Source organism: Scyliorhinus torazame, chromosome 7, assembly GCF_047496885.1.
Source record: "Scyliorhinus torazame isolate Kashiwa2021f chromosome 7, sScyTor2.1, whole genome shotgun sequence".
NCBI lineage: Eukaryota > Metazoa > Chordata > Chondrichthyes > Carcharhiniformes > Scyliorhinidae > Scyliorhinus > Scyliorhinus torazame.
In genome coordinates this window covers 25,267,856-25,293,930 of record NC_092713.1, presented here as the reverse complement: position 1 = coordinate 25,293,930, position 26,075 = coordinate 25,267,856, and positions in this window count along the sequence as shown.

Here is a 26,075-nt window from a genome sequence, read left to right as displayed (position 1 = left end):
TAGGAAAAAAAACAGTTCCAGGCCAGTATGCTTGTTTCCCCGTTTTGACTGTTTATCCGTTCTGGGTAGATAAGTCTGGGATATCCCCAGGCCCAGATTGGTAGGAACCTGCAATGGGCAGGGGTGGGGCGAGGTGGTGGGGACTAGGCAAGAGGGGCAGGGTGAATGCTGGGAGGGTCAACTGTGGGTGGGGGCCTCTGATTGGTATGGGGACGAGGAAGGAGTGTCATGTGAGAGTACCTTTAAGAAATGGGTGTTTAAGAAGTGTACGTTTAAGAAAAGGGTGTTTATCAGTGATGTCAGGGAGTGGGTGGAGCTGGGCTGTCTGTCAGCTTTTTACATTTGTTTTAGGCTGTTTGCTGCAGGGTGTGTTTTAGTTTTGTTTCAGTGTTGGAGCTGAAGCCAGACAAAGCAGGTGTACTGCTGTTCTCTCTGCCATGGAAAGACTAACTCTTGATCATTTGGTGAATTCAGAATTATAAATGTTCTCAGTAGTGAATGTAAACCTGATGTGCTTCTGTTAAAAGGTGTTTCTTTTGTCTTCTGCATGTTGTTTGGGAAGTTATTAAGGATAACTTAATGTTGTATTCTTTGGGGGTTGTATTTGAATTAATGGTTGCTAAGATGTTTACTGTATGTTTTAAAAAGTTTAATTTGAGTTCATAGAATAAACATTGTTTTACTTTGAATAATACTTTTCCATTTCTGCTGTACCACACCTGGGGCGAAATTCTCTGGAAATGGCGCGATATCCGCCGACTGGCGCCCAAAATGACGCAAATCAGACGGGCATCGCGCCGCCCAAAGGTGCGGAATGCTCCGCATCTTTGGGGGCCGAGCCCCAACATTGAGGGGCGAGGCCCGCGCCGGACTGATTTCCGCCCCGCCAGCTGGCGGAAAAGGCCTTTGGTGCCCCGCCAGCTGGCGCGGAAATGACATCTCCGGGCGGCGCATGCACGGGAGCGTCAGCGGCCACTGACAGCATTCCCGCGCATGCGCAGTGGAGGGAGTCTCTTCCGCCTCCGCCATGGTGGAGACCGTGGCGGAGGCGGAAGGGAAAGAGTGCCCCCACGGCACAGGCCCGCCCGCGGATCGGTGGGCCCCGATCGTGGGCCAGGCCACCGTGGGGGCACCCCCCGGGGCCAGATCGCCCCCTCCCCGCCCCCCCCCCCCCCAGGACCCTGGAGCCCACCCGCGCCGCCTTGTCCCGCCGGTAAGGTAGGTGGTTTAATTTACGCCGGCGGGACAGGCATTTTAGCAGCGGGACTTCGGCCCATCCGGGACGGAGAATCGCGCTGGGGGGCCCGCCAACCAGCGCGGCGCGATTCCCGCCCCCGCCAAATCTCCGGTGCCGGAGACTTCGGCAACCGGCGGGGGCGGGAATCACGCCAGCCCCCGGCGATTCTCCGACCCGGTGGGGGGGTCGGAGAATCTCGCCCCTGTTGAGTGGGCCGTGTGCTCCCCATACCACAATTTATTAAAATTGCGCGTCAGGTGAACTCCATGAAAGACTTTGGGGTTCTCTAAATCCTGGCCCATAACAAATTGGGGGCTCGAGGGGGATAAAAGTCTATCGATTGGATTGGCTTAGTGAACTTAAAGACAGTGAGGGGTGAGCATATTGTGGTTGCTTTTCAGGTGTGGTATTTTAGGTTCAGTAGGGAGTGTGTTGTGGACAATGGCTCTTTCAGAGGCTCTGAAGTTTTGGGGGGCAGAGACGGTCACACGCAGAACCTTACGGACAGAGACTAAAAACAGACTGTTTGATTTGGCAAAAGTATTGCAGTTAACATTACCTGACAAAATGCGAAAAGATGAGGTAATTATGGCGGTGGCTAAGCATTTAAAGTTGCCTGAGATACAGTTTGACTCATTGAAAATGGCAAAAATTCAGTTACAAATTAAACAAATGGAACATGAGAAAGAATTAAAGCGGCTTGAATATGAAAGAGGTAGAGAGGAAAAAGAAAGAGAGAGAGAAGAAAGAAGAACAGAAAGAAGAGCCCTAGCAGAACAAAAAGAAAGAGAAAGGGAGATACAGATCAGGGAAAAAGATAAAGAGAGAGAGTTTGAACTTCAGAAAATGGCCATGAAACATGACAGTCAGTTAAAATTGGCAGACGTAAAGGGAAACGTACAGTTGGATGATAGTGATGAGGATAGTGAGAAGAGTGTCATAGCCGAAGGCTTGGTAGGGACCTATTTAAATATGTCCAAGCATTGCCAAGGTTTGATAAGAAGGAGGTAGAAGCCTTTTTCATTTCATTTGAGAAGGTAGCTAAACAAATGAAATGGCTACAGGACATGTGGGTATTACTGATTCAAACAAAGCTGGTGGGTAGGGCTAGTGAAGTGTTTGCATCACTACCGGAGGAGGTATCTGGGACTTATGAGGAGGTGAAAAATCCATCTTAGGTGCATATGAACTGTAGGCCTGAAGCCTACAGACAAAGGTTTAGAAATTTAAGGAAAGAATTTGGTCAAACATACATGGAGTTTGAAAGGATCAAACAAAGTCATTTTGATAGGTGGATAAGGGCTTTGGAAATAGACCAAACGTATGAAGCTCTCAGAGAAATTATACTTTTGGAGGAGTTTAAAAATTCAATTCCTGATGTAGTGAGAACTCATGTGGAAGAGCAGAGGGTTAAAACTGCGAGATTAGCGGCAGAAATGGCAGATGATTATGAATTAGTTCATAAATCAAAGCTTGGTTTCCGACATCAGTTTCAGCCGGTGAGGGATAGAAACTGGGGACATGAGAAGTACTCAAGTGGTAAAGGTAAAGGTGATCTGATGGGAGATAATAAGGAGAGTGTACCTCAGATTAAATAAGAAATCCAGGAGGGTGGGAAAGAAATGAAAAATATCAAATGTTTTCACTGTAATAAACTAGGCCATGTAAAGTCACTGTGTTGGTGGTTGAGGAAAAGCACTGGGAAGGCTGATGTGGTAAAACAGGATAAGACAGTGGGGTTTGTTAAAGTGGTAAAGGAAAGTTCAAGTGAAGCGAAGGAGGTGCAAAAGATTGTACAGCCTGATCAAGAGGTGATTGATAAGAAGGTGCCAGATCTCTTTAAAGAATTTACTTGTGTGGGTAAAGTTTTCTCATGTGTACCAGGAGGAGTAGGTAAATAAGTCACAATTTTAAGAGACACGGGAGCTAGTCAATCTTTAATGGTAAGAGATGAGGAGTTATGTAGTTTGGGAAAAATGTTGCCAGAAAAGGTGGTAATATGTGGAATTCAGGGAGAGAGGAGTAGTGTTCCATTATATCAGGTAAGGTTGGAAAGTCCAGTGAAGAGTATTGAAGTGGTAATAGGAGTAACAGAGAAACTATCTTGCACAGGAATACAGTTTATCTTGGGTAATGATATAGCTGGATCGCAGGTGGGAGTGATGCCTACTGTGATTGATAAGCAGTGGAAAATCAGGCAACTGAAGTGTTGAAGGATGAATATCCTGGGATTTTTCCGGATTGTGTAGTAACAAGGTCACAATGTCACAGGTTAAGACAGGAGGAGAAATCAAAGAGTAAAGATGAAGTTGAAGTGCAATTATCAGAAACGATTTTTGATCAGATGGTTGAAAAAGAACAAGAACAGGTGGAGGATGAGGCGGATATTTTTAGTTCAGAAAAATTGGCGGAGTTACAACAGAAAGATGTAGAAATAAAACGGATATATCAGAAAGCATACACGGAAGAGGAATCTGGGTGTATACCAGAGTGTTATTACCGTAAAAGTGATGTCTTGATGAGAAAATGGAGACCTTTACATATGCAGGCGGATGAAAAGTGGGCAGAACTTCATCAAGTAGTATTGCCGGTAGGGTATAGAAAGGAAGTGTTGCGAGTTGCACATGACGTACCAGTGAGAGGTCATTTGGGAATAAGGAAAACTCAAGCTAAAATATAAAAACATTTTTATTGGCCGGGACTACATAAAGATGTAGTTAAATTTTGTCAATCATGTCACACATGTCAAGTGATAGGGAAACCTCAAGCAGTGATAAAACCAGCGCCCTTAATACCCACTCCAGCATTTGAAGAACATTTTACAAGGGTCCTAATTGATTGTGTAGGACCGCTTCCTAAAACGAAACGTGGGAATCAATATCTTTTGACTATAATGGATGCGTCTACTAGGTTTCCAGAGGCCATTCCAGTACGCAATATTACAGCTAAAAGGATTGTGGAGGAGTTACTTAAATTCTTTACTAGATATGGACTACCAACAGAAATACAATCGGATCAAGGATCAAATTTTACCTCAAGGTTATTCAAAGAAGTTATGGATAGCTTAGGAATAAAACAATTTAAATCAATTGCGTACCATCCAGAATCTCTGTGAGCATTGGCAAGTTGGCATCAGACATTAAAGACAAAGTTTAGGGCTTATTGTCAAGATTATCCCGAGGATTGGGACAAAGGAATTCCATTCGTATTGTTTGCAATTAGGGATGCACCTAATGAGTCAACCAAATTCAGTCCTTTTGAACAAATTTTTGGTCATGAGGTAAGAGGACCACATAAATTGATTAACGAAAAACTGGTGAGTGAGAAATCAGAATTTATTGGATTACATGTCAAATTTTAGGGAATGGTTAAATAGAGCAAGTGAATTGGCTAGCCTGCATTTAAAAGGTGCACAAAATGTGATGAAACGAGTAGCGGACAAGAAATCCAAAGTTTGTAGTTTTGCCAGTGGAGATAAAGTTTTAGTATTGTTGCCAGTAGTAGGTGAGCCTTTAAAAGCAAGGTTTTGTGGACCGTATCAGATTGAAAGGAAATTAAGTGAGGTGAAATATGTAGTAAAAACGGCAGATAGAAGGAAAACTCACCGAGTGTGTCATGTGAATATGCTCAAAAGGAACTTTGAAAGGGAAGGAGAGAAAAAGGAGGAGGTTTACATGATTCTCACTCAAAGTGACAAACCAAATCCAGATGACTGTGAATTTGACATACCTCAAATTAAATTGGAAAACCAGGATGTTCTTAAAAATTGGGATAAATTGTTGAGTTACCTTCCAGACAAAAAACAAACTGACCTGAGAGTTATTGATATCACATGGGCAGTTTGTAGAGATAAATTGGGAAGTACTAAAATGGCTATACATGATGTAGATGTGGGAAATGCTGTTCCAATCAGACAACATCCATACAGACTTAATCCGTTAAAATTGGCACAGGTTAACAAAGAGATTGAGAGTATGCTTAAAAATGGCATAATTGAAGTGGGTTGCAGCCAATGGAGCTCACCCATAGTCATGGTACCAAAACAAGATGGTACCCAACAGTTGTGTGTGGACTATAGAAAGGTTAATGCAGTCACAAGAACGGACTCTTATCCTATCCCACGTTTGGAGGATTGCATTGAGAAAGTGGGACAATCAGCTTTTATTTCCAAACTGGATTTACTTTAAAGGTTACTGGCAGGTACCTTTATCCGAAAGGGCAAAGAAGATTTCAGCTTTTGTGACTCCAGATGGTATATACCAATTCAAAGTTATGCCATTTGGCATGAAAAACGCCCCAGCCACAATTCAATGGTTAACTAACAACGTTGTTTCAGGATTACCCAATTGTGCGGTATACATCGATGATCTGGTAATTTTATCCAGACATGGACAGAACATTTGAAACATCTGATGGAGTTAGTCGATCGTCTTCAGGAGGTGGGTTTGGAAACCTAGCCAAAAGTGAATTTGGAAAAGCCCAAGTCACTTTCCTTGGCCATATAATCGGACAGGGTCAAATGGTCACACGGGATGTGAAACCAACAGTTGTTGAGGAGTTTCCGATACCCTCAAGACGAAGGGAAATAATGCGATTTCTTGGCATGAGTGAATTTGATCGAACATTTTGCAAACGTTTTGTAGCGTGATTGCTCCACTGATGGACTTGCTGAAGAAACGTCGAAAATTTCAATGGACAGCGGAGTTTCAACAGGCACTTGACTGCCTGAAAGCTGTGGTAACCGATACTCCTGTGTTGGAGAATTGCAAGGGACTCTGTGATCAGATTGAACGAAAGTATCTGTCTTTAAAGAGAAATGCCGAGGTGTAGAGAAATGGACGGATCGTGCAGAGACGTTGGGCGGGATTCACCCCTACCCCGCGGGACGGGGGGTCCGGGCAGTGCGGAGTGGCGTGAACCAGTCCGGCGTCGGGCCGCCGCAAAGGTGTGGAATCCTCCGCATCTTCAGGGGCTAGGCCCACCACGGAGTGGTTGGCGCCCTGCCGGTGGCGGGAAAGGGGCTTGGCGCCACGCCAACCAGTGCCGAAGGGCTTCTGCCGGCTGGCACGAGTCGGCACATGTGCGGGAGCACCAGCGCGTGCTGGCGTCATCCCCGCGCATACGCTGAGGGATTTGCTTCCACACCGGGAATGGCGGAGGACCACAGCCTCCGGTGCAGAACAATAGAGTGCCCCCATGGCACAGGCCCACCCGCGGATCGGTGGGCCCCGACCGCGGGCTAGGCCGCCGTGGGGGCACCTCCCGGGGCGAGATCCCTCCGTGACCCCCCAAGATCCCCGGAGCCCGTCCGCGCCACCAGGTCCCGCCGGTAAGGGACCTACTCTAATTTACGCCGGCGGGACTAGCAAAGAACGGGCGGGACTTCAGCCCATTGCGGAGAATTCAGCCCCAGGGCCCATTGAGTCGCGCCAGACCCCGCCATTCTCCGAGGCGGGCGGCGCAAATCACGCCGGCGCAAATTTTGGGGGTGGGAGAATTAGGAGGACAGCGGGGGCGGGATTCACGCCGACCCTGGCGATTCTCCCACCTGGCGGGGGGGGTCAGAGAATCCCGCCCCTTCCTGTTCAAAAAGACCGTCAATCAAGAAGGATTTCAGTTGGAGGAAGAACAAAAAAAAAGGACTATATTATTATACCTGTTTGCGTGTGTTGTTTTTGTAACGAACAAGTATATTTACTGTGTGCATTTCTTCAAGGATAGTGAAAAGGTGAAAAATGAAACCATCTTGAAGTTGATGGGTTTTTTTTTCTTGGGGGGTGGTGTCATGTGAGAGTACCTTTAAGAAATGGGTGTTCAAGAAATGTACCTTTAAGAAATGGGTGTTTATCAGTGATGTCAGAGTGTGTCTTTTGTCTTCTGGATGTTGTTTGGGAAGTTATTAAGGATTACTTAGTGCTGTATTCTTTGGGGGTCGTCATTTGAATTAATGGTTGCACAGATGTTCACTGTATGTTGTAAAAAGGTTAACTTGAGTTCATAGAATAAACATTGTTTTGCTTTAAAAAATACTTTTCCATTTCTGCTGTTCCACACCTGTAGAGTGAGCCGTGTGCGCCCCATACCACAATCTATTAAAAGTTGTGGGTCAGGTGAACTCCACGATACACTTTGGGGTTCTCTAAACCCTGGCCCATAACAGGAGGCACCCCTCAACCCCCTGCTTTCATTGATGAGCAGCCTGCGGGGTTACACCTACTGAACTACACATTGAATGTAGGCCTCTGCCACCATTGGATGTGGGAGTGGGTTGATGCCCTTAATTGGGCATTGATTGCCTACTTAGGATCCTCAATTGGGCCAGGGCAGGCTGCCCACCACACACCTTCCCCTTTGTTCCCCGGCCCAATTGAGGATCTTAAGTGGGCAATCAATGTGATGGGAGTGTCATTGATAGCACGGCACCCTAATTTATGGGGCCTCCCATAAGACTATAAGATATCGGAGCAGAATTAGGCCATTCAGCCCATCGAGTCTGCATGAACAAAGAACAAAGAACAATACAGCACAGGAACAGGCCCTTCAGCCCTCCAGACATGCGCCGATCACGTGTCCTATCTAGACCAATCACCAGTATCCTTCTATACCCCGTCTCTTTATGTGCCTATCCAGATAAGTCTTAAAGGTCGCTAACATATCTACCTCAACCACCTCACTTAGCAGTGCATTCCAGGCCACCACCACCCTCTGTGTAAACAACTTCCCCCGCACATCTCCACTGAACCTTTCCCCCCTCACCTTGAACTTGTGCCTCCTTGTACTTGTCATTTCCGCCCTGGGAAAAAGCCTCCAACTGTTCACCCTATCTATACCCCTAATAATTTTATAAACCTCTATCAGGTTGCCCCTCAGCCTCCGTCTCTCTAGGGAGAACAATCCCAGTTTGGCTGATATATTTCTCGTAACTGTTTCCCACCCATGGGCAGCCTATAAAATTCAGCCCGGTGTGCATGACTTGCTCCAGCTGACTACGAAACACAGCGTAATTGCTGGAATTATAAGTTCATGAGATATAAGAGCTGAATTAGGCCATTCGACCCATCGAGTCTGCTCCGCCATTCGATCATGGCTGATCTCATCCTGGCCTTAACTCCACCGTTCTGTCCGTTTTCCATAACTCTTCAACCCATTACCAATTAAAAATCTGTCTAGCTCCTCCTTAAACTTACTCATTGTCCCAGCATCCACCGCATTCTGGGATAGCGAATTCCAAGAATTATGTGCATTGCTCCATCATTTGCTTTGCAGCTGCACTGGCCTAGCATATTTGGCTATGCAGTGTCTAGTTCTTTGCATGGGAATTGACCTCCTAAACCTTCAATATGGTGGGCAGGAAGCACAGATATTCTGAACAGGACGTGCTTGGCCATGTTGTCAAAGCCAGGCCAGAAAAATCATCATGCATTTTCCACACTTGAATCAGACATGAGTGAATCCAGAGATTGTAGTTTATCCATTCAGAAGAAAATGAACAGACCGTGTGAAAGGAGATAGGGGTAATCTTAAAAGAGGTCCTTCAGATTACTGAAATATTATGTGGAATAGGCACAGGGGGATCTATTACCATTCTAGGGGAGATGCAGCAGTAAAAGACATCAATATAAGACGTGAGGAATGTAGGAACTTCAGATATCTTGTATTATCTGTGTTTGGTGCAGTAAGGGTTAAAGCCTCCATTAGTGTGTGTATGACTGCTGCAGTCATGTTTTCAAAGAATCCCGATTTGAAAAGCTTTTTGGAGCCAGAGGTGCAATTAAAGCATCATAAAAGTTTGGGCTAATTGATTTTTGTTTGGATTAAGAGGGTTCCCTATGGAGCATTTAATTAGAGATCTTTGTGTTCAGTTGGTAAGATTATGTAATGAAAGGGATGAGCAGGAGTACCAGGCATTTTGGCAGGGAAGCAGAGATTGGTCAGTTGGTTTCTTGAAGTCAAACCATGAAGACCGTTTCTGAAGACTTCAGCTTGAGATCCTGCATTGTTCTGACAGGATCCAGGTCAATCTCTAAAAACAGGCTCAAAGAACATCTCTTCACCTAGTATGCCTGGGTCTGCTAACTGTATCGAAAAGTGGATTGAGAGCTGAGATGGCTTTGTTGTTTGAGTGGGAATAAAGATAGCAGTTCAGGGTTATTGTGTCACTATTGATTAGCATTGTGTAAGAGGTAATTGTAAGCTAATTTCTTGTGTGACGTTAACGGTATTTTAATACTGTGTTAGTAATTAAGTTTGTTTTATTATACCCTATCCCTATTTTGTGTGGAATCCCTCCTGGAGCAAGGAATCTTTTCCTCACAGTCTTACAAAATTCAAATAAAATATTGGGGTTTCTGTCCAGTACCTCAGCCACTGTTGGGGTTTGGTCCGGTATTGTAATAAAGATAGAAGAGGAGGCGGTGTAGAGGTATTGTCACTGGTCTAGTAATCCAGAGACACAGGGTATGGCTCTGGGGACCTGGGTTCAAATCCCACCATGGCAGATGGAGAAATTTGAATCTGATTTTTAAAAATCTAGAATTAAAATCTAATGGTGACCATGGAACCATAGTCCATTGCCGTAAAAATCTATCTGGTTCACTGATGTCCTTTAGGGAAGGAAATTTGCCTTCCTTATCTGGTCTGTCCTACATGTGACTCCAGAGCCGCCGCAATGTCTTAAATACCTTCTGAAATGCCCTAGCAAGTGTTATGGGCCATGGTTTAGAGAACCCAAAAGTGTATCATGGAGTTCACCTGACCCACAACTTTTAATAGACTGTGGTATGGGGAGCACACGGCCCATTCTACAGGTGTGGTACAGCAGAAATGGAAAAGTAATTTTTAAAGCAAAACAATGTTTATTCTATGAACTCAAGTTAACCTTTTTGAAACATAGTGAACATCTTAGCAACCATTAATTCAAATACAACCCCCAAAGTCTACAATACTAAGTAATCCTTTTAGCTTTCCTTTTAACATCCATACGACTTAAAACACCTTTTACCAAAAGCACATCAGGTTAAAGTCACTACTGTTCTTAGTTTTAAATCACCAGGATCGATTTACAGTCTTTAGATTACAGAGAGAGATTGATACACCTTCTGGCTGTGACTGCAGCTATCCAGCTCTGAAAACGAAACTAAAACACACCCTGCAGCAAACAGCCTAAAACGAAAGTAAAAAGCTGACAGACAGACCAGCTCCACCCACACTCTGATATCACTGATAAACACCCATTTCTTCAAGGTGCATTTCTTAAACACCCATTTCTTAAAGGTACTCTCACATGACACAAGCTGCTCAGTTCATGAGTCATTAGGGATGGACAATAAATTCAGGCACAGCTAGCGACGGACACATGCCATGAATGAATTTTTTTAAATCGCCAAGAAATCTAATTATCGAATTCATAAGAAGTTGACCCACCGAGAAGTAAGATCGGGGAACTTGCGACTACAGAGAGCGCTTGAAGTGGATAACCTCTCAGGGAAGGTTGGATATACGAGGGAGAAAGGAGCGGAGGGTTATTCGTTCAGAGTTAGATGGGGAGTAACAGAAGGAGACTCAAGTGGAGCATAAACCTTGTCACGTACTTGTTGGGCGGAACAGCCTGTTTCTATATCTTGTGTAATATGCTATAATGGAAATAAGGGGCCTAACACTTATTGAGGCCCCCGCTACAGGGTCAGTTTTCCCAGACTGCATCCGACAGCAGCTGCATTGAAGACGGTGGAGCAGCCTTTTGCAGGCGGTGAGTAATGATTTAAAAATATGCTGACTTTAATTTGCAGGCAGAGAAGAGCATCTGGCATTTACTAACTTTTGAAATGTATTCATACGTTGAGGGGAGACCCTAGATACCACCCAGTTAACTTTCCCACAGGACACTTTAAATTATGCCCCATTGTAAAGTTTCCAGACTTTCTTAAATGTGTTTCAAATAAAGACGCTCTCTTGCATAACAATCTTTGCAGTTCGTGAGTAATCCATTCTGCAAAACGCGTTGAGATAATATATGGATGCAGGTTTTATTTATTGAAGTATATTTACTCTGTAGCGTCGTTTATATTGAGTTACTTCAAACCTTAGTGGGTGCTGCTTTGTGTCACGTCCAATCTGTTTAAAAGAACAACCTACTGTATTACAGCAGAAGTAAAGATTTACAGTAAGCAGATACCTGATGTATAAATGTTACATTTGTTATACTGAGTCCAGTAACATCAAGCGACCTCGATGGGGCAGTCAATCCCAAAATAAACTCCATTAATTTATGACACAACTGAGGCATTAGGAACCTTCCATAATAAAAATTATTTTAGCCAAGACCGTTAGAAATTAGACTAATTTAGTGATATACACTAGAGTGGGTACGTTTATGAGGCAATAAATGACTCCCACTCACTATATAAATTGTGAAGTTCCCAACCAGTTTTGCCAAGTAATATGGCAAATCCAATACATATATCTGGATAGCTTCATAGATTTTGGAGGCATTTTCTTTTTCCTTACTTTTGTAAACTTGTTCTCTTCTGTTTTAAATTGCCATTTTGTGTCCAAGGTCAGTGTGATGCCCTATATGTAGGACGTACGTCCCACAAACTGGTGGGTCATATCAAACAGCATGTCCCAGCTGCTGTCCGCACAGGCAGAGGACAGACGTACCCAACTAGTCTGTGCCCGAAATACCCGATACACAGTGTCCAGCGTTAGGTGTGATTCACTGATTGGACAATGTTTGCTAAGCAGTCCTCAGTGCGCCAAGAATTATGCTGGCAACCAGTTTAAGATTGTCAGTTGTGTCGCAGTGTGACACATTTGTATCTACCGGAAAGTTACATATATTAGTGTGCATTATAAATAATACAGGAAGAACATGTATACACGTGGGCCCCTCACCAGATTCTGGGAAAAGCACATTGGGCAGAATATTACAAGCCCCTGCTGGTGGGTTTTCAGGTAGGGGGTCCCGTAAAATTCCCTGGATGGCCTTCCTGCTACTCTCCCCTCTTCTGCCACCAACCTGCCCTCAATTTTCTTCCCCGCTGTTACAAGACTCCTGAATGACCCTCTTGTGGACTGATCTGACCTCTTCACTCATCTTCTCTACTGACTAGTGCTGCACTCCTGTATGCTTCACCCAATGCCTATGTATGAATCCTTGTGTGTTCATGTATGTCCTATGTTTTTTCATGTACGGAATGATCTGTCTGAGCTGCACGCAGAACAATACTTTTCACTGTACCTCAGTACACGTGACAATAAATCAAATCCAAATCCAGCTTTTCCGAAGAGCAGGTGAGGTGAAGGGCTGCCAACTCCCGGCCGAATTATTGCCCCCTTATGGACCACTTCCTGCCGGCCTTCGTTTTAAAGCTGGTGGTAGGAGGAGTTCAGAGGTGACGAGATTGCTGGCAGGTTATCCTGCCCAGAGGTCAGGTGGGGAAGGTGGAGCCCTCCATAATTTGCTTTCTTTCCCGATGGGGGCACGAGGTAGTCGGGCATCAAGCACGTTGTCATTGTTTAAAATCACCTCCACTGGAGTGCGTTCCCTGCTACTCAGGTGGACCAGGTGTTTTCTCACAGCATTCCCTTGGACTTCGTAACAAACCGGACCAGTCTTTTCCAGCACGGTTCCTGAGATCCATCTCCAAAGTTCCACACAAAGACGGCACCTCCTGTTCTGAAGGTGGATAAATCACCTGGACCGGATGGACTACACCCCAGGGTTCTAAAAGAGATAGCTGAGGAGATTGTGGCGGCATTGGTGATGATCTTTCAGGAATCACTGAAGGCAGGAAGGGTCCCAGAGGACTGGAAAGTGGTTACTGTAACACCCCTGTTTAAGAAGGGAGCGAGGCAAAAGACGGGAAATTATAGGCCGGTTAGCCTGACTTCGGTCATTGGTAAGATTTTAGAGTCCATTATAAAAGATGAGATTGTGGAGTACTTGGAAGTGCATGGTCAAATAGGACTGAGTCAGCACGGCTTCGTCAAGGGGAGGTCATGTCTGACAAATCTGTTAGAGTTCTTTGAGGAGGTAACAAGGAAGTTAGACAAGCAGAACCAGTGGACGTAATTTATTTATATTTCCAGAAGGCCTTTGACAAGGCTGCATAGGAGACTGTTAAATAAGTTAAGAGCACATGGTGTTAAGGGTAAGATCCTGGCATGGATAGAGGATTGGCTGACTGGCAGAAGGCAGAGAGTGAGGATAATGGGGTCTTTTCAGGATGGCAGCCGGTGACTAGTGCTGTGCCTCAGGGGTCGGTGCTGGGACCACAACTTTTCACAATATACATTAATGATCTGGAAGAAGGAACTGAAGGCACTGTTGCTAAGTTTGCAGATGATACGAAGACCCGTAGAGGGACAGGTAGTATTGAGGAAGTAGAGGGGCTGCAGAAGGACTTGGACAGGCTAGGAGAGTGGGCAAAGAAGTGGCAGATGGAATTCAATGTGGAAAAGTGTGAAGTTATGCACTTTGGAAGGAGAAATGGAGGCATAGACTATTTTCTAAATGGGAAGATGCTTAGGAAATCAGAAGCACAAAAGGACTTGGGAATCCTTGTTCATGATTCTCTTAAGGTTAACGTGCAGGTTCAGTCAGCAGTTAGGAAGGCAAGTGCAATGTTAGCATTCATGCCGAGAGGGCTAGAACACAAGATCAGGGATGTACGTCTGAGGCTGTATAAGGCTCTGGTCAGACCCCATTTGAAGTATTGTGAGCAGTTTTGGGCCCCGTATCTAAGGAAGGATGTGCTGGCCTTGGAAAGGGTCCAGAGGAGGTTCACAAGAATGATCCCTAGAATGAAGAGCTTGTCGTGTGAGGAACGGTTGAGGACTCTGTGTCTGTACTTGTTGGAGTTTAGAAGGATGAGGGGGGGTCTTATTGAAACTTTCATGATGCTGCGTGGCCTGGATAGAGTGCATTTGTAGGAAAAACTAGAAGCAGAGGATACAATCTCAGACTAAAGGGGTGATCCTTTAAAACAGAGATGAGGAGGAATTTCTTCAGCCAGAGGGTGGTGAATCTGTGGAACTCTTTGCCGCAGAAGGCTGTGGAGGCCAAATCACTGAGTGCCTTTAAGACAGAGATAGATAGGTTCTTGTACACATGGCCTTCCTGGATATCTATTCCCATGGGAGCAAAGAGGCTGAAGGTTGGAGCTTCAGGTCCTCCTGCCACAAGCAGCACTGCTTCACCAGATTTTTGATGTCTATATTGATCCCAGGCCACCAGACGTAACTCTTGAGATCATTTTCTTCTTGGATATCCTAGGGTGTCCATTGTGTAATTCAGTCAGGATTGGGCAGTGACCTGGTGGGGGACGACTAGGCTCCCCACAGGATGATGTCATCTTCCACACTCAGATCTTGTCGTTTCATGAGGAAGGCTTCATGTCATCCATGGGGTGTCCTCTGCTTCCACCACGGAGGATCAAATGTGTTGGGGCCTTCTGGGTTCACACTTGAATCTGCTTTGTAGATACTGGCAAGGTATCCAGGAGGTTCATGGTCATAATGACTGCTGTGTTGGGTACTCTGCTACACAGACGAACCAACACGGTTGCGAATGGTACAATTCAGTTTTATTACTAACATTTATTTACAGTGGTAAACTGGTTACTGAGGTTCGATCATAACCCTAGAATCTGTGGACATATTCCTAATACTATCTTGGAGTGGCACTCAGCACATGGTAGATGTCTGAGTGGCTCGCTGTGAGCTCTGTGCCCTGAGCTGTCTCCTGCTGGAATGCCCAGGAAGTGTCGTGTTCCCTGTTTTGTAGTGTGTATGCTCTTGCCTGTGATTGGCTGTGGTGTTGTGTGTGTGTTGATTGGTCCGTTGATCTGTCCATCAGTATGTCGGTATGTTTGTACCATGATGTTTACCTGAATATCATGACTTCCCCCCTTTTTTACAAGAACATGTGCCTATGTGGTTATAAATAGAGATGTGTACTGAGTGCAGCTAAATGTGTGTGTGTGCAATATCTACAGCATGTACATGGGGCTAAATTATATACAAGGAGCGATGTCGGGTGCGACATAACAACGAGTTTGTACCATAAACAAAGAACGGGGACATGTTGAACGACAAAACGAACTCCTGTAACGACAAGGAAGAACAGAAACATATTAACACAGTGGTATTATGAGTTCAATGTACAAACAGGCTCATAAGTCCAGTCTAGTAGGTGGGCGACAAATTCGGGTTGACCGTTAGGGTGGCACACCATTCATCACCCGGATTGACAGTGTTCACTTGCAACGGCTGGTGGGTCCTGGCTTGAGACATCTGGTTCCCATCAATGACCGCAACACGGGAGGCGTCCCGGTCATCTGTGTCATTGGTCTGGATATCGTCTGGGCACGACTCGTAGTAAGGAGGCTGAATGGTCCGCACGTCCCTGCGAGGTTGTCGGAATTGGGGAACATTGACAGGTTGAGCTGCTCGACAGCAGGCAGCGTAGTGGCCCATCTTGCCACAGCGGAGGCATTGTCGGTTTCTTGCCGGACATTGCCGCTTTAAATATGCGGCTCCACAGTTGTCGCACGTCGTGACGTCATGGCGTTCGTTGCGCCACCGCGCATGCGCAGTTCGGTCTTGCGTCGAGCACGCCTGCGCATCACGTCCCACTGTGTCGACGTCTTTTTTGGCACGCACAAACACGGGAGGCCCCGGAAAGTGCGCGAAATGGCCGCCCTCATCCGGGCCGCGGGCTGGGAGGAACTCGATCGCCTGGACCTGTTCGGCCTCGTAGGACGCCTGCCTCGCCGATCCAGCCGCGTAGGACCCTTGCCGTGCCGATTCGACCGCTTGAAATTGGGAGTAGCGGCTAGTCGCGTTTTCATGCAGGACACAGGCTTCGATTGCAGAGGCGAGGGTGAGGCCTTTAATTTTTAATAGCTGCTGGCGTAGGGTGCCCGAGGTGACCCCAAAAACAATCTGGTCCCGAATCATTGAATCGGAGGTGGTGTCGTAACCGCAGGACTGTGCGAGGATACGGAGATGCGTAAGGAAGGATTGAAAGGGCTGATCCTTACCCTGCAGGCGCTGCAGGAAGAGATACCTCTCGAAACTCTCGTTGACCTCGACGTTGAAGTGTTGGTCGAGTTTGAGAAGGACCGTCTTGTACTTGGTCTTGTCCTCACCTTCCGCGAACACCAGGGAATTGTAGACATGGATGGCGTGTTGACCTGCCGTGGAGAGGAGGATGGCGATCTTTCTGGTGTCCGAAGCGCTCTCCTTTACGTTGGCTTCCAGGAAGAGCTGGAAGCACTGTTTGAACAGCTTCCAATTGGCGCCGAGGTTTCTAGCGACTTATAGCGGCTGCGGCGTGCTGACGATGTCCATGGCGCAGGATGGCAGATTCCTGAGGATCTGTAGGTAGGTCCCACAGTTAATCCTGGTACTATGATGTGTTGGGTACTCTGCTACACAGACGAACCAACACGGTTGCGAATGGTACAACTCAGTTTTATTACTAACATTTATTTACAGTGGTAAACTGGTTACTGAGGTTCGATCATAACTCTAGAATCTGTGGACCTATTCCAAATACTATCTTGGAGTGGCACTCAGCACATGGTGGATGTCTGAGTGGCTCGCTGTGAGCTCTGTGCCCTGAGCTGTCTCCTGCTGGAATGCCCGGGAAGTGTCGTGTTCCCTCTTTTGTAGTGTGTATGCTCTTGCCTGTGATTGGCTGTGGTGTTGTGTGTGTGTTGATTGGTCCGTTGATCTGTCCATCAGTATGTATGTATGTTTGTACCATGATGTTTACCTGGATATCATGACAATGACTTCTTCCAATGTCGGCAGAGGGTCAAGCTTGTGGGCAGAGGGAGATGACTCAGGGCATCCCCGTTGGCAATATGTGTTCCTGGGCAGTGCTTGAGAAAGTATCAGTAGTCCGCTAACAATAATGCCGAACATTGTATCCTAGCAGAGGCGATGTGGAAAACCACTTCATCCTATTGGAAAAGACCCAGCAGGGGTTTATAGTCTGTTATGATTGTGAAATGTCAGCTGTAGACATATGGGTGGCATTTCTTCACTCCAAAATAACAGCCAGTCCTTCCTATTCAACCTGAGAAGAGCATCTTTCCACATCAGCCAAGGTTCTGGTTGCATATATTCTAGGTCTCTCTTTGCCATCGTTCCATCGATGGAATAGTACTGACCCGACTCCCTATGGAGAGGCATCACGTGTTTATTCCAGTTCTCTCTTGGGGTCGCAATGGGCTATGGGGCGGGATTCTCCATTCCTGAGACTAAGTGTTAACGTCGGGGCAGGATTTGTGGACTTCCACGACAGCAAAAGTGTCGCCGAACCTGGACCGATTCCACTACCGCTGAGGGGCTAGCACCGGCGTCACAGGAACACAATCGATTCCAATGGAAAACGGTGCGGGATTCACCGGGTCCGTGATTGACACTTGGGAGGCTGACAAGCTGCAGCCGCACAAACACATTGCACTCCCCACACTCACTCATCCCAGCCAACAGGATGGCACTGGCTGTGCTGGAGCGCGCCCATCGCATTGATGGGTCGGCTGGGGCCAGAGGGCACCTAGGTGGGTGCCCTGGGGGGGACACCTATACGACCCATGGCCCTAAGTTCACAGTGGACAGACAGCGGAGTGCACAGCTGCATGGCTGCTTTGCCAGCTGTGGCAATGGTGTTCCATGCCCGTCCACCCCGACCCCCCCAGCCCACCTCGTGGCCACCCCCCACTACTTTCCCCAGCCCTGACAGAACCCCCCTGGCCAGCGGCAGAACTGTCAGCAAACTATGGCGATGTTGGACACTTTCCGTACCCCTCCTCTCTCCCTCCGCAGCCACGATGCTGGTTTCAGGATTTTTAAAAGCACAAGTGAACTTCGCTGCTGGGAAGTCGACCCAGCGGAGGTGGAGAATATCATGACTGGCCCGCTAATGATATGCGAACGGTGTTTACTCTACATTCTGGAACGCACTGACACCGCTGTCGAGGCGATGGAGAATTGCGATTTGGCGTGAAATTGGCGGCCGCTGCTATTTCGTCATTTGGGTCGATTCTCCACGTTTCACGATTCCTGTGTCAGCCGACGGTGAATCCCGCCCAGGATGTTTGATGATAGTAACTGCTGCTTCATCCAGCAGTGCCTGTCACAACCACTTATGGGCCAAAGTTCTCTGTTTGGGAGACTTTGCTCATCCGCCGAAGATGAACCACCACTGACTCGCGCTCATGCTGGGAGTGCAAATCCAGAGGTGATTTATGCATGGCGGGGATTGTGAGGGATTCCCTCGCGAATCCCGCTACTGGGCCTCCATTTGGAGCGGGCAGCCCAATAGCGAGATCCGGAAGCTGGGCCCCCAGCAATGCAATTCCGCAGAGAAAAAGAAGTGAGAGACTTAACTGTCTTTGATGCCATCCAAGCGCTGTCAATCAGAGCTGGATTTTCACATGCATTGCGGTTAGTTTCACAGCTCAGCTGACAACTTGAAATCCACTCAAGCATGAAGGGAAATTTGATTAAACAATGCAGACAGCTGGGTGTGTGTGGAAGCTGTCAATCACAGCCTAGTTAAAGCAAGTTCACATGGATATGAATGAAAGCCTAGCAGATCAAAGATCTGAGGGGGTTTAAACACAGCTGATTGGTTTTCTTTTTCCAGGAATTGACAAGTGCTGCTTCCTGTCTCTGAGCTAGCAGGTATATTGCCCAGGTGAGTGTGAAAGCAGTAATTCTTTTCCATTGCCTCTGCCTGGACTGACCTCTAGTTTCTAGGCAGAGGCCTCTTTAATGGGGGACTTCCAGCCAGGGGTCTTTCTTATATGGAGTTTCCAGGCAGGGGTTTCTGGTGGGGGACTGTCTTATGAGGGGTCTCTAGTGGGGTCTCTGTAATGGGGGAGTTTCTGGTGGACACCCCCTCTTATGGGGGGATCTCTGCTGGAGGTGGTGATGGTGGTGGTGGGGGGGCGGGGGGGGGGGGGGTGGGGGGGGGGGGCAGGAGCTGCACTGTGCGGGTAGGGTGACCCTCCGATGGACTCTGGAGCCTGCTTGGCCCGCGGGGAGGTCCATCGCGTCAGGGCCACGCTGGAAAAAACATGCACAGATTCTCCAGAGGGCCAGAGATTCACATGAGCTTGGAGAATCTGGTGCCCAGCCCGTTAATAGGATGCAATCCAGAGCACGAGTCCCGGTGCTGCTGCCAGCGGGGAACTGGAGCATCGGAACGGGATCAACGCCCTTTTGGCTGATGCTGGGTTCTCCGTCGCACCATGAGCTCCGTTACCGGTGACAGGCAGCGGAGAATCCAAGCCATGGTGTTTTTTTAACATGGAGTTTGCAGGCATGGAAATAAAGTGGCCAAGTTTGGGATAAATTTCCTATCGGAGTTTATGAGGCCTCGGAAATTCTGACATATGTTCTGGGGTAGGTGCCTCTTTGATGGCCTTAGCTTTATCCTCCACGGGTTATAAGCCTTTTTTAATCTACTCAGCACCCTGGGTAGATTACTTTGCCTGCCTGGGACACACATTTTCCTTGTTTGAGATGGACACCTGCGTCAGAAAATCGTCTCAACACCTCCTCCAGGTTTGCTAGGTGCACTTTGTCTGTGGCTCCTGCGATTAGCATATGGTCTAAATATACTGGCACCTTAGGTAGCCCTTGGGAAATGTTCTCCATCACGGGTTGAAAAATGGCGCATGCTGACGAGACTCCAAAGAGCAGGTGTGTATTTTTGTATAAACCATCATGGGTATTGATTGTCACTCACTTCATGGTGACTCATCATGGCTCTAAATGCTCCTGAAAACAAAGGGATCACTGGTTGGCTGGCTGTGAATTTATGAAATTGACTTGAAATGAACAAGTAGATAATTGGAAAAAGGAAATTGCTGGAGGTAGGTAGCCTCCTATTTAGTCAGGCGAAGGTTTGAACTCCTGCCAGTTTGACATATAGATCTTTTATGCATAGCATGAGGTACCGATCTAAACGTGAGGCTTTGTTGGCCGTTAGTTTATAGTCATTGCAAATGTGGACTGACTTGTCGGGCTTGAGAACAGGGACTACTCATGTAGACCACTCTTGAACTGCTCAGGTTTGGTGTCTACTTTGGTAGAAAAAGTGTACGGGACTGGTCGTGCTCCGAAACCATAGAATCATAAAATCCCTACAACACAGAAGGAGGCCATTTGGCCCATCGGGTCTGCACCAACCCTCTGAAAGAGCACCCTACCTAGGCCCACTCCCCCACCCCAACCTGTAACCCCACCTAACCTGCATAGCTTTGCACACTAAGGGGCAATTGAGAGCGTGGCCAATCCAACTAACCTGCACATCTTTGGAGTGTGGGAGGAAACCGGAGCACCCGGAGGAAACCCACACAGGCACGAGGAGAAAGTGCAAACTCCGCACAGATAGAGACCCAAGGCCAGAATTGAACCTGGGTCCTTGGCGCTGTGAGGCAGCAGTGCTAACCACTGTGCCACCGTGCCGTCCCTATTCTTTTACAAATGCTGCTAATCCTAAATGTAAGCAGCAAATGCTAGAAACAGTCAGCAGGTCAGGCAGCATCCGAGCAGAGAGAAACAGAGTTAACATTTCGGATCAATAACCTGTCCTTGGGGCAATCAGAATAATAAAGGCTAGGTGTTGGATTTGCGACACAATCTCAGTCCAAATAAACCATCCAACAGCACTCTGCCCTCCAAGACAGGTGCCGAAAGCTTTTGAGATCACGACACGTTGCTGTAAAACTGGCCACATCCAACCCACGGTGTTCATTTCTGAGACCATTTATGTCCTTGTGCTAAAATAAAAGCACATTACTTCCTTATGAATTTGCATAATTATTCCTTTGCAATCCCATTTCCCCAGTTAAAATGTATTTAAATTTTATTGCCGTAATCTATGGGGCTCGAGTCGTGGCTCTAAATGCTCCTGAAAAACAAAGGGATCACTGGTTGGCTGGCTTTGAATTTATGAAATTGACTTGAAATTGACAAGTAGATAATTGGAAAAAGGATATTGCCGCTGCAGAGGAAGGAAGATTTACAAACAAGAGTGGGTGGTACACTGCAGAAACATGTCCGTGTGGCGTATAAAAGGAGTCCTAATAAATGCAGTACTAATGTAGTTGTAAATGTTATAATGCAGAGCACTTTAAAATGGATAAAGTATAACAAAATTATTCATAAAAAGAAATGGGAAGAGATGCCACGCTGAGTGGCTGCATGCAGTTATATGGAGCACTAACAAGGTTATCATTGAAAGCTCAGTGCTGCTGCTCACTTATAGCTCTTTTACTTACTACCTTTATATGCAGGCTGAAAAATTGATGTTTAAATTGTTGATTTTTCCCAAGAGCAATGTTGTCTCGTTCCCTCCCCCCCTCCTCCACGGATTCCAGGCTAGCTTTTAAACTGCCATGATCCTTGAACGGCACTCATTGGGCAATGTCAAATATGCAGCTAAACAGGCTGTCAGTCAACAAAGCATCACTTTCCCACCGTGGAAGTTTTGAGAGATTGCAATTCACAATAAACAGGACCAAAAATCTATAAGGCAATTAACTATCAGTCTCCTTCATCAGAAAATCATTGACTGGAGGCTGCCATGCCCCTGCAGGTGGTGGTGGTTGCTTCTGTTTACTGCTTTCTCAATTAAGGTAATAGAATTAGAATTCTGTCCTGGATTAAAAATTCACTTGTTGGATGAACGCAACTTGGCCATGGCTGGAGTTTTCCATTTCGGGCCCCAAGTCCGGTGCTGGGGGTGGGAACCGGGAGTGTTTCCCGCCGCGGAGAGAATTTGCGTCAAGTCGCACGATGCTGGCCTAATTAATTACCCAGTCCGCGATTTCCCGCGTGGCAAGGCAGCTGGATGGCATGTCACCCACCGTCACATGGGGGCACTGTGGTGAATGTATTATGCCAATAATCCACAATTGCATTTGTATCTGTGCTGTTGCCTTTGTATTTGTATCTGTGCTGTGCTGTTGCCCTTGTGGGCTCCTCCTATGGGCCATTGTATGGCATTATCCATAGGGGAACATTGGGGCCTGTATGGGCTCCGCCCATGGCTCCTCCCCTTGAAGGGAGGGATAAAGAGCAGTCGACCTGTAGGTGGTTCTCAGTGTTGGATCAGTCGCAGGCAGGCACTGTTCTAAGTTGATTAAAGCCACAGTTTACTTCTACTCCCGTCTCGAGTGAATTGATGGTCGCATCACTTCAATCAACTTAAACGCAACTATGGAATCGGCCCTCAAACCTGACCGACTGGAACTCGATCCGCAGGCTGCGGAGGTGAAAGAAAGTTTCTCGCACTGGCTTCGCTGCTTCAAGGCCTATCTCGCAGCCTCCTCCACGCCTTACGTCACCGACGAACAGAAGCTGAGCCTCCTCCATGCACGGGTGAGCCATCGAATCTCTGTTCCACTCGACGAGGCCTCCTCCTATGCAGACGCCATCGCGATGCTCGAACGCCTCTACGTACAGCCCGTGAACGAGGTCTACGTGCGACACATCCTCACCACACGCTAGAAGACTACCTATGCGACCTCAAAACCCTCACACGCAGCTGCAACTACCAGGTCGTTACGGCCACTCAACATATGGAACTCGCCGTCCGAGACGTCTACGTGGCGGGAGTCCGGTCCACCTACGTGAGACAGCGCCGACTCGAAAAGGGGGCCGTGGACCTGGATCAGGCGGTAAAGTTAGCCTACTCTCTGGAAGTAGCGTTCCAGAGCCTTAACGCGTTCCCAGCTGGCCACGCAACCCCCTTGTGGACCCCCAACCAAAGACTACCCCAGGCCTGTGCCAGGCGGTCACCCGCCCACCATGGGGGGCTACCCTGCTATTTCTGCGGCCAGTCCCAACACCCCCAGCAGCACAGTCCGGCCCGTAACACGAACTGCAGCAGCTGTGGGAGAAAAAGACATTTCGCCAAAGTTTGCCTGGCCAGGTCCAAGAACTCTAACTCACAGGCCCAATCCTCAGACTCACAGGCCCGTAGACCCCGCAGTGTGGCAGCGTGTCTGCTGACTCCGCCCCATGTAGACGCATCATCAGCCTCGTGCTATCCATGGGGGCAGCCATCTTCCAGCCCTCACAGCACGTGCGACTCACGGGGGCCGCCATCTTGGCCATTCTCCTCCAGGCGGACGGCCACGTGCGATCCATTGGGGCCGCCATCATTGACGCCATCTGCTACGCCGCTCGACGCGTATGATCAACAAGGGCAGCCATCACGGAACCGCCCCAACACCTCCGACCACGCCGGCTACCCGCAACTCAGCGCGGTCACCCTGGACCAGTCGCGACCCAAGCACCTCCGGAGCTCCATGATGCTCGTCCGGGTAAACGGGCACGCGACCTCTTGCCTTTTCGACTCCGGGAGCAGAGAGCTTCATTCACCCGGACATGGTAAGACGCTGCTCGCTCCCAATCTTCCCGGTGCACCAAACCATCTCCCTCGCCTCTGGGTCGCACTCGGTGCAAATCCGAGGGTGCACCATCGCAACCCTCGCAATACAGGGCGCCGAGTACGGCAATTTTAAATTATATGTGCTCCCAGACGTCCGCGCTCCTCTCCTATTGGGAATAGATTTCCAATACAACCTCAGGAGCCTAACCCTGAAGTTCGGGGGGCCCCTACCCCCACTCACCATATGCAGCCTCGCGACCCTAAAAGTCGACCATCCCCCACTTTTCGCAAACCTCACCGCCGACTGCAAACCAGTTGCCACCAGAAGCAGGCGGTATCGCATACAGGAGAGGACTTTCATCAGGTCCGAGGTCCAGCGACTCTTGTGGGAGGGTGTCATCGAGGCCAGCAACCGCCCCTGGAGAGCTCAGGTGGTGGTCGTCAAGACCGGGGAAAAGAACCGGATGGTTGTAGATTACAGATAAACCATAAACCGGTACACGCAACTTGAGGCGTACCCCCTTCCCCGGATTGCAGACATGGTAAACCAGATCGCACACTACCGGGTGTTCTCCACAGTGGATCTGAAGTCTGCATACCACCAGCTCCCAATCCGCTCGGAGGACCGCCACTACATGGCTTTTGAGGCAGACAGCCGCCTTTTCCACTTCCTCTGGGTCCCCTTTGGCGTCACGAACGGGGTTTCGGTGTTCCAAAGAATAATGGACTGAATGGTGGACCGGTATGGGCTGCGTGCCACATTTCCGTACTTGGACAATGTCTCCATCTGCGGCCATTATCAGCAGGACCACGATGCCAACCTCCACAGATTTCTCCAAACTGCTCAAACCCTAGACCTCACGTACAACAAGGAGAAATGCGTTTTCCGCACAACCAGACTAGCCATCCTCGGCTACATCGTGGAAAACGGGGTTCAAGGACCCGAACCTGACCATATGCGCCCCCTCCTGCAACTCCCCCTCCCCCACTGCCCAAGGCCCTGATGAGGTGGCTCGGGTTCTTTTCATATTATGCCCAGTGGGTCTCCAACTATGCGGACAATGCCCACCCGCTAATCAAGGCCACCATCTTCCCACTGGCGACTGAGGACCGCCAGGCCTTCAACTGCATCAAGGCGGACATCGCCAAAGCCGCGATGCGTGCGGTGGATGAGTCCGTCCCCTTCCAGGTGGAGAGCGACGCCTCAGAGGTCGCTCTTGCCACTACCCTCAATCAAGCAGGCAGACCGGTAGTGTTTTTTTCGCGCACCCACACCACCTCCGAAATCCGGCACTCCTCAGTCGAAAAAGAGGCCCAAGCCATCGTGGAAGCCGTACGGCACTGGAGGCACTACCTCGCTGGTAGGAGGTTTACCCTCGTCACATACCAATGATCGGTAGCCTTCATGTTCGCTAATACGCAGCGGGGCAAAATCAAGAATAATGAGCTCTTGAGGTGGAGGATCGAACTCGCCACCTACAATTACGATATAGTATATCGTCCTGGGAAGCTCAACGAGCCCCCAGATGCCCTGTCCCGCGGCACATGCGCCAGCGTGCAAGGTGACCAACTACGGGCTATCCATGATGACCTCTGCCACTCGGGGATCACCCGGCTTATCCTACTTATCCTACGGCCCGCAACCTGCCCTACTCCACTGAGGAGGTCAGAGCTATGACCAGGGACTGCCAGATCTGTGCGGTGTGTAAACTGCACTTCTATCAACCAGAAAAGGCCCATCTGGTGAATGAAGTGTTGGGTGCTCTGAGATACAGACGAACCAACACGGTTGCGATTGGTACAACGCAGTTTTATTCCTTTAAACTACTTATATAACAAACGTGGTACTCAGCACGTGGTGACTGTGTCAGTGTCTGGCTTTGAGGTCCTTGCCCTGTGCCGTCTCCTGATGGACTGCCCAGGAAGTGTCGTGTTTCTTGTTTTGTACTGGGTATGCTCTTGTCTGTGATTGGCTGTCGTGTTATGTGTGCTAATTGGTCCGTTGCTCTGTCTATCATTATGTATGTGTGTATGTGCTGTGATGTTCACTTGAATATCATGACATCCCCCCTTTTTTACAAGATTATGTGCCTACGTGGTTATAAATAGAAATGTGTACTGAGTGCAGCTAAATGTGTGTGTGTAATATTTACAGCATGTACATGGGGCTTAACTATATACAAGGGGCGATGTCGGGTGTGACATGCTAACGAGGTTGTACCATAACCAAAAAGAAAACGTGGAAATGTGGAACGATAAAACAAATTCCTGTAACGAGAAGAACATAGACATGTTAAAACAGTGGTTGCATGAGTTCAACATGTAAACAGTCTCATAAGTCCAGTCTAGTAGGTGGGCGACGAATTCGGGTTCCCATCAATGACTGCAACCCGGAAGGTGTCTTGGTCATCTGTG